This window comes from Silurus aristotelis, assembly GCF_946808225.1.
Source record: "Silurus aristotelis genome assembly, chromosome: 23".
NCBI lineage: Eukaryota > Metazoa > Chordata > Actinopteri > Siluriformes > Siluridae > Silurus > Silurus aristotelis.
This window is the reverse complement of record NC_139596.1, coordinates 10,424,007-10,437,405: the sequence shown is the minus strand read 5'-3', so window position 1 is coordinate 10,437,405 and position 13,399 is coordinate 10,424,007. Positions and strand designations below refer to the sequence as shown.

The 13,399-nt window shown below is 36.3% G+C and overlaps 1 long non-coding RNA gene across 1 annotated transcript; it reads left to right on the top strand.

Annotated features, from left to right (window-relative positions):
- The first annotated feature begins 332 nt into the window (after positions 1-332).
- LOC310718675 lies at positions 333-9,120 on the top strand. The gene is made up of 3 exons (XR_014531214.1): positions 333-3,471; positions 8,377-8,465; positions 8,892-9,120. It is a non-coding gene; the product is annotated as an uncharacterized lncRNA (long non-coding RNA).
- The last annotated feature ends 4,279 nt before the right edge of the window (positions 9,121-13,399 follow it).

Sequence of the window (13,399 nt, the reverse complement as noted above, 5' to 3'; positions counted from 1 at the left end):
GCAATAAGCACCAAATATTATCTGCTCTAATACAAGATATTCAAATTTGTATGGTCCTGTCAAGCAGACAAAAACATCAACATGATGAATGTGGCTTTCTATGGTTACATGATATACAGCTGTTATCACTTAGGGTGTACTCACTTTTGTTACCAGTTATTTAAACAATCCTGGCTATAAGTTGAGTTATTTTTAAAAGACAGTAAATCTGTACTGCTATACAAGCTTCACATTCGCTACTCTAGAATATATCCAAGTTTCATTTCTATAGCATTGTCCCTTGAGAAGATCTACTAAAATGGTTGCTGAAATGAGAGCGGTGTACTTACTTTTCCCAAAACTTACTACAATGCTGGTCAGAGGCGGTAAGAAAAAAAAGTCTTGTCAGTTCAAAGAGGGGTGACAGGAAATCTCACCACTGCATGTACTCAATTTTTATAATGGCCAGACTGCTGCTTTATTGTCATACATCGACCCCCTACAGCATGAAAAGTCCAACACTTTTTAGGATCATGTTTCGTTTTCAGTAAAAATAAAAAAAACCTGTAGAGTTCAGTGAGGATGGATGTAATATTATACATGTCAAAGACTAATTCAAAAAAGCTGGATTTATAAGGGTTAAACATTATGAATTTTAAAAGATGTATTGTGCTAAAATACTATACCATAATATGATCCTTTTGACTAAAGAAAACCGTGAAAATGAGTTAAACTGCAAAATGTAAATGTAACCTTAAAACAGAAATGCAAATATTATGCACCATGTATGCACCATTTAAAGAGCTAGTGTATAAGATAGTGTTTGATAAGCTATTGAAAAAAATATGTCCGATGCTTAAAATAAGAATGGTATAAGATATGAAGTGCCAATTAACCGGAAATTAACAGAGGCACAACCCAATTTCTTAAAATATTTTGATGCTAGGTAACATATTACTAAAAACAGTATGCAATGATGATGCAAAAGATCTCGGAAAACATTGACCTTTTCCTGCTTAAATTCTGAGGTAACTATTGGATACAAGTCACTTGACTGACCTCACTAGCTCTTAGCACAGCACTTTGCTTTTGCTTTTTAATTAAAGTTCTTAATCTGCTTCTGAATAATTCTGAAAAAAATACTAGTACTGCCATGAATTTATCAATTTTTTTGTCCTTTATATTAAACAAAAGCTAAAATGGATCAGCACTAATTATACAGCCAGTGTTAACCTTGTTGAGTCACTAGTCTTCAACATCTTTAAGAGCTAATGGGCTAAATTAAGTGAAGCACTCAAGAGCTAAATCAATTATGCTTGGGAAGAAAAAACAAACACCACATCACAGCAATTCCATCCAAAGCACCAATATAGCGGTGAAATATACATACATAAGTCTAATTCCATTAATATTACTACTTCAGTGAGGACTAGATATTGCTGCAATGTAGCATTTCCCAGATTTGTGGCACAATACCAAACCACTGTAAAACATCATCATAGCTATTGCTACAGTTACAGCAGAATTGGTGCAGAAACATTTTACATACTGCAAAATAATGTACAGTCATGTGTTTTAGAGCTGGCAAGTAGGTAACATTTCTTTGGCACCATCTACACTTTAGTTTTCATATTCCCTGCAGTCTATGTGATTGAATAATCTAAGACATATGGCCAAATGCAATATATTACCAAAAATGCTAATTTGTGCTAACATTCATAAAATCATGCCTGTTTATTTTCATAGTTTATTCCAGAAATATGTGTTATTGATCTCATGCAGAGGTGCCTACAGTGAGTACAGGAAAGACTGTGATTACTCCTTGTTCCAATACACCCAAATCACCAATGTCATCATATTCCAGAGCTGAATTATATGTTGTATAAGGAAAAGATGAGTGGTCTTAGTGTTAAGTTCGAGCATGTATTTGGGAGTCTCAGAGAAAAAGTCAACCTTTAAACCTTACTCCACACATTTCAATAACCCTCTCATAATATCCTTCTCACACTCTTCTCACTCTCACAGTAGGTCATTTCAGTTAATCACAAAGCAGTGATGCAAATTGTGTTTACAAAGCAAACATGTTTTTTCACCTATTGCCTGATAAGCCTGAATAAACTGACATGGTTCTACTGACCAGAATGCCAACAGTGTTGGGAAGTTGTGCTGTAATGAAAATGCAGTTGTTTGACTTTCTGTTCAGCTCTAATGAGAATGCATTGGTCACCATTGGAGTGTAGGGATGAGGTTTTTCTCATACTGTATGCCTATTAACCTTTGAGGGTCATATTGGATACAAAACATACCAAAAAAATCTCAAGAGCACTGGGTGTGAGGTAATACGTAGCTACTCCAATTCATTGCTCTTGCACTCGCATTCATGCCTAGCAGCAATTTAGAGTAGTCAGTCCATCCAGTAGCATGTTTCTGGTAGGTTGGGAAAAACTGTGGAACACAGAGGAACCCATGCCAGTATGGGAAGAACATGTGCTGTTTGCTGTCTATATAGAGTATTATATACAGAACACACAAGACAGAACCAGAGGGCCCAGTAGTTGTAAAGTGGCAATAGTACCTCCATCACAAAATATACAAATAATGACTATTTAGAGTACCATGATTAGCTTGAAATGGAATTTGAGAGTGATTTCAGGGTTGAGGGGGATTTGTAATCAGACAGCGTAATGACTGCATGTCTAGAGTGTTTTTAATGATGCAGAGGCACTAAAGGGTTTGGACTGGATGATACAAAGAAGCATTGAATTTGGGTCTGTTTGTCTGAAAGCAAGGTTGGAGGCAAGGTCCAAATCTTGGCTTAAAGAAAGAAAATGGAAGGGGTCTGTAGAAGGGGTGTATTTCTGAGTTTGCAAACCAGCAATAGCCAGATGGCCCTGTGTCCCTCTGCGGGAAGGCATTTTTCTCTCAACTGTCAACCAGAGCAACAGTAGCCTATCGCATGTATCTGTTACATTATGGTTACCAAAGGATTTAATTCATATACATTTAGCTGCCCTATGATATGAGTAGAAGTTGAAATGATGCAACAGCTGGCTTTATGTATTTATCATGATAATTAGTAATTGCACTATTGCTATACTCCTAACAAATGAGGAGCTAAGACTAGACCTACAGTATTGTATATATTTTGGTTTATTCAAGCCACGAATGTGCTTTTTTTAAGTGCAAATTCTAACAATTTTAAGCCTTGACTAAATTCTAGAAATTTAAAAAATAAATGTTTTAAACGAATACTGAAATATTAAATCGTCACTATTTGTTGTGCCCTCTCTACACAGTGCTGTGTAATCACCCCACTGTGATTTCCCTCTGGCTCTCTGTGTACCAGTGATGCAATACGTTACACCCATTTGCCAGGCACAAACGCACAAATCCCAGGAAAAAGACGTTGGAAAGATGGGAGGGAGTGCATCTGGCATGATAAAGAGAGCCAAAGCTTACTGTAAGTGAGCAGAAGCCTGGGGCCAAGCTAAAGTAAGTGGAAAGAAAATGTGTAGTAAAGAAAGAGGTTATTGTTCTAAGCCTACTGTCCTGAAAAGCCTTACAAGCCATAAACAAATAGATGAGGTCTTAATGCAAATGCTGTACAGACCTGTGTACACACTTGCATGGTGCCAAACTCATATTATTCCAATTAGCATATAAAAAAAACACAGAATTGTTTTCTTCAGTCAGCTGGTGTACATTTGCTGCACGGTTGTATGGCTAACTTGTCACCACTTTCTCTGCCATGTTTACGAGCAACCCAGCACACATGAGAACACACACCTTTACATGGAGTACTGTAGACCCATGCTTGACTCCAAGTGCTTTGAAAACTTGTCTTTCCAAGAGTTTGCATAGCGATTCTTTCCTCGTGTTGCCTAGAGAGCACTGCTGTTTGCAATTTCCACGAATAATGAGGGGTCTCATACAGAGATGAGTAATGGGTTAGTAGCTCTCCTCTGTGACTCATTCCCACCCGTTCTCCCATGCTAAAACACACACAGACACAGACACACACACACACAGACACACACAAACACTCAAGCTTGTACAAAAGACCACATGACACTAAACCAGCTTGTCAAAACTTCATGCTGCTGTGAATTATTCTTTCACTATTGAAATCATTTTCACACTTGAATTATTGGAAAGCATGCATATACACACACAAGGACAAATTTGACAGTGAGGTTTAGCAGAAAGTGACTCCTGACCTATTTAAGTTTAACACCATAAAGCCACAGCTTTTTCAGTCAGATATGTTTTAAGCACATGATTCAGTAATTACAATGAATGGGCCAGTAAATACAATGAAACCAACAGGAAGGGTACACTATATGACCAAATAGTTTGCAGACTCCTGAATAACACATCCATATGTGGGCCCTCGCTATACAGTTACCACTGAAATTAGGAGACCTAAACCTGTTCCAGCATGACAGTGACCCTGTGCACAAATCAAGCTCCAGGAATACATGGTTTGCCAAGGTTGAAGTGGATGTTCTTAAATGTCCTGCATAATGTCTCTTCTCACTAATGCTCTAATGGCAGAATGGGCACGAATGACAGTGCTGCAAAGTTTAAACAAACACATTTTTAATACTTTACTTTACTTTGTTAACATTACAAACAGTTTATTGATGCTGATGTTTAACTAATGGCATGAATATAGTTTATTAAGGGAACCTTTAAGTAAATCTGTTCAAGTTGTACCATGACCACTCACACATTGGTCATGTACACTTAATTATTTCCTGGACTCTTCACTGTCAGGCAAAACCATTACCAGATTGCTTTATTATTCAAAGAAAAGGCTTCACTCTCTGTCTGGCAAACACTCGCCTCCTCAGATGAGTTGAGGAAGTACACAATAGAGCTTCATTTCGTTTTTGCCCATCTGTTTCATAAGCTCTTTTCATTCCCGCCAGCATGCCAAGTACACAATTGAGTTGTCATCAGCTCTTGTTTACTCTTAGCAAATTGCATGGAAAGAAGACTTAGTTCCTTAATTTCACAACAGCAGAGAAATCGCATTACTGATTAAAACAGGACTGTTTTCTGCATCTATATGGTACAAATAGAGGGAGTGGTGGCATTGGTGTCTGTAGGAAAAATATTTTTTGAAAGTAGTTAAACTAGCACCTCGCCCAACGCTAGACATGATTGTGTGTTCCTTCAGAGGAGTAATTCAGTCACTCGATTATACTGAGCATTAATAAAGCTCAGTGACATTTCTATACAGTTCTATCCAAGAAGTTCTCAGCTAAAGTTTGTGGAAAAAAGTTGCTGCAAGTGCCATGGGTGCCTAATGATTGTCATTTGGGAGGCCAGCTGGAGAAAAAGCTGTGAGAAAGAAAGAAAAAGAAGGTAGAAAGTATTAAATGCTGGGAGTTTACTAGCAAACACAAAAGGTGCACACATTTACTCATATTAACTGTAGCTGTATAGTTAATGTTTACCTTTTTTCTTACTAGTTTACTAGCTTACTAGTTTTTACTTGTTTTTAACATTTTAAAGATATTAAATGAAATACAAACAAGCCAGATTAAAGATGCTGGTATTAATCCTTGTTTAATTCAGTTAAATTCATTTTTATTTGTGTAGCACTTTTAACAATAGACACTGTCTCAAAGAACCTTTACACAGATAAAGGAGTAATAAAGAATGTATACGTTTTTTCCTATTAATTGTAAGTTTGTCTCTAATGAGCAAGCCAGTGGCGACTGTGGAAAAGAAAAACTCCCTGAGATGGCATGATGGAGAAACCCTGAGAGGAACCCATCCTCATCTGGGGGGCAAAAAATGTCCATTTATTACGGTTCACTGTTGTTGAGGTGTGCAGTGATAGATGATTAAATGCTACTTGTGGTCCTGAGCATTGTAGCAGACTATTGACATTAAGTATAGTCAACATCCATCCTCAAAGCTAGTACCACAGGAGCATGTTTAACGAGACAGAGAGAGAGAGAGAGAGAGAGAGAGAGAGAGAGAGAGAGAGAGAGAGAGAGAGAAGGGGGGTGACAAGGAGAGAGAAGTATGGATTATTAAGTATCCTTTTTTTCTATGAATTTTAAAGACACAACTCTACCATGTGCAATTTCAACAAGGTAAATTATATGGTTTTAGCTGTATACTGAAAACATGCTTTGTTCAAGAACAATAAATGGATATGAATTAGTTCATTTTGAAGCTGAGAAAAGCGGGAAAATCAGTCAGAGCCATAACACAAGCATTGGGCATAGCCAATACAACATTTTAAAATAATCTGAAAAAAGAATGAAATCACTACTATACTACCAATCAGACATTGAACAGGTCAGCCAAGGAAAACAACAGCAGTTGATGTCATAAATATTGTAAGAGCTGTGAAGAAAAATCCAAAAATAACCATCAGTGACATCACCAAAAACCTCTACAGGACAGGAGTGAAGGTATCAAATTCAACCTTAGAAAGCGAAAATAAAGAGGCCATACCACAAAATCAGCAGTAAGAATCCGAAGGCTGGTTTGGAATTTACAAAGAAAACAGATATGAGCCACAAATCTATTGATGATTTAACTCATGATGGTGAAAGTAGAATTAATTTTCCATTAACATTCTGTCTACCAAGTTACATTCACTCTAATTGGAATTAACTTTAAATTACATGAAGGCTACATAACAATAAACTTCATTGGGGGAAAAAGTGGAATGTTTTAGACCGACCAAGTCAGGCATTCATTTCTTCCCCTAAAAAGGTGACTGAAGGGAGAAACCCCCAAAACAAACAACAACTGATAGAAGCCTGAAAAAGCATCTCAAAATAAGAATGCAGTTTAGTGACACCAGTTGTTTGCTTGTTTGACCCAGTTATTCTTTTAGAACTACCTGGTACCTGGTTTGCTCACCTAAGTATTTTTGACAGATCTAGAAATTAAAAATAAGGTGCAATTCTCATCTATTATCTCATATTCAGTGTAGAAAAAAAAAAGGATTAGCTTTACTTTTTCTGATACTTTTCTAAAGTAATTTTGTATTCATTAATGTAATTAAATTTCTATTTAATTTGTAGACATTAGATGAAGAGTGTCACAATTATGTAATTAGCAGATTTTGAACATGTCAGTATTCATTCTAACTCTTCTGATTGGTCAAAAATCACAAATCGTAAACTCAACTTTATTCACACCTTAGCAGTCTCTGACTATTCAATATAAAGAAATCTACTGACCAGGTTACTTTAGTGACGACATTCTTATGGACTTCAGACTATTATAAACCTCCTTTGATATGTAATAGAATAGGTTATTGAGATATGTCTCTGGTGAAATACAGAGGTGGTCTTAATTTTAACAAAAGTATAGGAATGCCAGTGGTAATACTGAGTTACAGTGTGTCAGAGTAGCACAAGGCTTTATAAAACCTTTGTTCTATTGCCACGTCTGCTGACATCATCTCTTGGCAGCATGGTCCTTCATCTGCCTTAAACAGCCTAGTCTTTGCAGCAGCAATTTTCAGCAGGTAATTGTACTTTAAGTTTCGTGTTTTGCCAGCCCGAATGGCAAAAAAATGGTTTCTTTAAAACAAGATGTAACAAAATCTGAAAATGGTAGTCCAAGGATGAAGAAACAGTAATACACCAAGTAAAACTCAGGCATATAAAGTCAAGTCTTTTCTTAATTTGTCTGGATAGCTTAGCTACATGGATCACTGGTTAACTGTGAATTATAATAAAGTAATTTAATGCTTGTTTGGGAATATATATATATATATATGGGTACATAATATACATTTGCCTGTACATAATATACATTATATACCTGTAACATTAGCATAAAGCTATTTTTAATATGTACTTTCAATTACATGGGCTTGGAATAAACTCAGGTTGAATTTCCTAATAGCATTGTCGCACAAACATTACTTTTAAATACAAGCTTGAAAATTGCTATGAGAACATTCTGTACTAGTTAAGATGATCTAAGATTTGCAATGCTATTGGGAAACTTTCACAGCAAATCATTAACACAAGTCTGAAAAAGTCTGGCTAGACTGACCAGACACATCTGTAATGCTCCATTGTTGGGCCAGTTTGCTGACACTGATACTAAAACCAATGTCATAGGACTACCTTTGATTCTGGTCTGCCTTTCATTCGCTGGGATTTTTTTCTTAACACATCTTACATATGAATACAACTGTCATCTTCTATCATAGCACTACTATTCTATGCTTCCACATGTCCCTGTAGAGGGAAGTGACATTGACAAAAATAAATTAAAGGACGAATTTTTCATTCCAGATGGGATTGGTCTTTTCCATGATGACCATGCCCCCCACACACAACATGGGGGCCCACTGAGTGGTTTGATCATGATGAAAATTATGTAAAACATATGCTTTGGACTTCACAGGCATCAGAATCCAGTTGAACACATATGGAGGATTTTGGAGAAACATATTGGATCTCTCCACCAACATCATCATCAAAACACAAACTAAGGTGAATATTTTAGTACAATACTGTACAATATTCTTCATCTATCCAGTACAGTTTCAAGCATTAATATAATCTATGCAAAGGTGCACAAAAAATGTTGGTGATCCAACACTTTTCAACATGTTCTACTTTATTAACCCACTTGTAGATTGGTCCGTACAACAAATTTGTTTGAATGTTTTTTAAATATCAGAGCATAAAAATTTGCATTCAAAATTTACGTTGGAAATTCAGGTTACAACTACAAACGCTTCAGAGTAAAGCAGGGTGAGTGTAACTAAAATTGATCCAAAGAACCTTCTTCCTTCTACAAAGAACTTATCATTGTACAGATGTGCATTGTTACTAATTATTGTTCAATTAATACAAAAAATTTAAACCCTAAATCTATTTTTCAATAACAATGAACTTTTGTGTGTCCATGTCTAGTAACTGATGCCCAAGACCATGGCTGCAATCTATCACTTGGTCATTTTTGACATGTCTATTTATTTCGGGTCCTTCGGTCACGGATTCAGCTATTCCACTTCATGCTCGAGAACAGCAGTGAAATGCTAATGACAGCCCAGAAAAACAGAAGGTGATGTGGTGCTAAATCTTCAGTGGATCTCGCACAAGGTCACAGTCCCACACTAATAAAGGTTCACCTTCAAACCAATCATTATAGACCTTTCATTTTTATCTGTGGATGTCGGTATTGTGGCAGGCTTTACACCTGGTTTCCCCTCTTCATACCTTCAATGGTATTTGGAATGCTGTTATCTAAACACTGTCTGCCTTAGTAATTTGTCTAACCTATATTGCCAGTGTAGAAATTAAAAATAGGAAACATAAAGCTGAAAAATTTAATGTGTATGCGTCACACCCATATCAACACACCGCCGACACTCTACACACACTCAGCAAACGACTGAGTAATAGGCAACTCTGTGTCATCTGTGTTTAAACAGAGTGAGATGTGTTTGTGACAGCATGTCTCCTCTTCTTGAGCACAGCCAGCCATCTTGACAGAATATATTGACTCGACTCTCAGACTCGAGAGGATGACCACTGCCAAGAGCCATACAAACGCACACACACACGGATACACATACCCACCCACCCACACTAAAATGAGATAGTAGTAATCAGACATTTATCCTCACACTTGCTCTTCTGTGACTTGAAGTATATCTAGCCCAAGTGTGCACTCTTGTAAATGCCAACCCCTACTTCATCCACCCACATTATGTTGCCAAGCCACAGAGCACAGCCAAGAAAAAATACAACTCCCATTTCCAAAAACATAAACATTCAGAACATAAAATGCTTTTCATGGCTTTTACAAAATTGCCTGAGAATCAATCTTTCAACATATTCACTTTGTTTTTCCATCTAATTGACACCTCTTGGCTGGCAGGTACTGCATGTGCAGTATATATTGTCCTTAAGTCATTTGAACATTTTTATTGCATCACCTGTGAAATCTTGCATATTGAATTTGCAGTGAGAGAATTATTATAAAATTGTAGAGTAGTGAAGACTGTCGGATTTCATTTAAATGCATGTATGTCATAATAGTGTAGAAGTCACTGTATGTTTTCTAAGCACTAAGTAAGAAATAAAGCATGACTAAGCAAACCAGGAAAAATGTACAAAAACGATTTTGCTTTACCCCCAAAGTCAATTATCTTTCAATAATTGCATGTCCCAAGTATTTTATTCCTCTTACACTACAGTGATTAAAAATATGAGCATTATTTTTAGTTATCAAATATCAAGAAGTCCTACGTTTAATATTGCAGAACATTCACAAAACCGGAAAAATCAGTCATTCCTACACCAGTCACGTTTTATTTTTCTTTCTTAAAGTTAATAAGACCACAGAAACAGCAAAGAGCAAAACCTTATGTCTGAATTCTTTACTGTGTCATAAAACTTGAAGGAACAGCTTTACCACTGACTGTTACAAAGAAGTCCCACTGGAGGCTCATTCCAAAAAATGCTAAATGTTTCTGTCTCCTTACAGAAACAACTACACACTTTTTATCTGTTTATCTATATGTAGAGCTTTAAAACCAAATGAAATGATAATATATTAGAATAAGTGTATTAATAAAATCCATTACTAAAATGTATAAATTAACAATTAATAAAAGCCTGAAATAAATGAATATCAGAATTTAGGTCAATTAATAATGGAACTGGATGGGAAAGATAAAATAAGATGCATTTGAGATTATTATATTGTAATCTAACCTGTAATAGCATATATATATATATATATACACAAAAAGTATTCACAGCACTTTATTTTTGCACAAATTATGTTACAGCCTTAAAATGTATTAAATTCATTACTTTCCTCAAAATTCTACAAACAATACCCCATAATAACAACGTGAAAAAAGTTTGTTTGAAATCTTTACAAAAAAAAATGTACATATGTACATGTACATATGTTTTCACAGTCTTTACCATGGCTGAGCTCAGGTGCATCCTGTTTCCACTGATCATCCTTGGGATGTTTCTACAACTTGATTGGAGTCCACCTGTGTTAAATTCAGTTGATTGGACATGATTTGGAAAGGCACACACCTGTCTATATAAGGTCCCACAATAAAGAGGTTATGTCAGAGCACAAACCAAGACATGAAGTCCAAGGTAGACCTCCGAGACAGGATTGTATCGAGGCACAGATCTGGGAAACAGAACAGAAAAACGTCTGCAGCATTGAAGGTCCCAATGAGCACAGTGGCCTCCTTCATCTGTATATGAAAGAAGTTTGGGCAAGGAATCCTCCTAGAGCAAGCCGCCCGGCCAAACAAAGCATTTGGGGAAGAAGGGCCTTTGTCAGGGAGGTTACCAAGAGCTTGATGGTTACTCTGAAAGAGTTCCAGCATTTCTCTGTGGAGCGAGGAGAATTTTCCAGAAGAAAAAAACAGGCACCTCTCATTAACTGGTCAAAATCAGTGAAGCATGGTGGTGGCAGCATTATGCTATGGGGATGTTTTTCAGCGCCAGAAACTGGGAGACTAGTCAGGATCAAGGTAAAGATGAATGCAGCAATGTACAGAGACATCCTTGATGAAAACCTGCTCCAGAGCGCTGTGGAGCTCAGACTGGGGCAACTGTTCATACAGGACAACGACCCCAAGAACACAGCCAAGACAATAAAGGAGTGGCTATGGGACAAATCTGTAAATGTCCTTGAGTGGCCCAGACAGAACGCAGACATGACCTGCCGGAACCCAGATCCTGATTGATCTCTAAAGAAATCTGAAAATGGCTGTGTACCGACGTTCCCAATCCAACCTGATGGATCTTGAGAGGTTCTGCAAAGAAGAATAAGAGAAACTGCCCAAAAATATGTGTGCCAAGTTTTTAGCATCATAATGAAAATGACTTGAGGCAGTAATTGGTGCCAAAGGTGCTTTAACAAAGCAAAGGCTGTGAATACTGATGTATACTCGTGATTTACCATTGTTTATTTTGAATCAAAGATTTCAAACACACTTCTTTTACAGTGTCATTATGGGGTAGGGTTTGTAGAATTTTGAGGAAAATAATGAATTTAATTTCATTAATTTTGGAATAAGGCTGTAACATAACATAATGTGGAAAAAGTAAAGTGCTGTGAATACTTTTTGGATGCACTATAAATATATATAATTTTAATATTAGGTAAGAAATAGCAATGGTTCACTATGTTTACTGCATAATATCTTTCTTTTTACTCCACTACAATCCAGAAGAACCATCATTTCTCAATATGTTGAAGTGAAATTGTGGTGAAAGATAACCTGTCACAATATCATGACTGTAACCACATGGTTTTTGTGAGAGTTTCCATGGAGTGAGGGTACTTTCAACAAAAACTATATCTACTAAATCAAGGGAATTGTACTTTGTCCACCACTCCTCTTTTATCATCAATGTTAATGCAGAATTTGACAAAATATAAGTATTTTGTTCATAAATATTAAAGACAATAATAGCATTGATTTCTTTGACAATATGAAGTCATTTTAAGCTCTCAAGAAGCAAGGTCCAATGAAAATATACACAATATCCTTACATCTTGCCAAAGCACTAAATTGTCTAGACTTACTAGAAAAGGGGCAGTTCTGCCTTGGGGATTGGGAAAAATCCAGACCCATGGCATACAGGAGATGAACTAAGCCTGAGGGCTTAGAGGAGATGTGCTGGAAGCCTCTGTGGAAGGTTTTGTCAGGTGCTTAAATAAATTCCACTGACACGTTTATGCTTTTAAATGTATGCATGTGTTTGCTTGTTTGCATGAAAAAAAACTACTGTATATTCTAACAGACGAATGTCACACTTACGAAGAATGACTGCAGCTACATATTTTAGTTATTTACAATTCTTTAGAAAGAGGTCTCTAGTGTCAGTCAGACTTTAAGCTGTAACTTCACATTTACCAAAGTAGAATAGATGAATTTGAATTTTCTCTGTAACATTTATGTTCACCCCATAAACTCATAAAGAGAGGCTAATGAGGCTGAATGACTATTATAATGTATTGACAAGGAATTGTTTTGCTAAATTATATTCTTCACTGTATCCAATCTGTGTACTTTAATTACTGTGGTATAAGGAGAATAGAATATAATCAACTTTGGACAGCAACAAACAATCCTATGGTTAATCATAATCTACAACAGCAATCATGTTCCAGTTCCAGCTTCAATTTTCTAAGGGCCAAAAAATCTTAACAAACTAAAACTCACTTCTGACTTTGACACAACTGCTTATAGTGAGAACAATAATCAGCTGAAGTATATTAGGAATTGTAGAATCCTGTGCTTTCATGCCTGCCACTATTTTTGATATTCACAAAATCAATACAAAGCAACTAAAATGGCTCCACATTGAAATATTTTTGCATCCATAAACAAATCAACAAAATAGTAAAACTGAAATGCTGACTGGAAAAA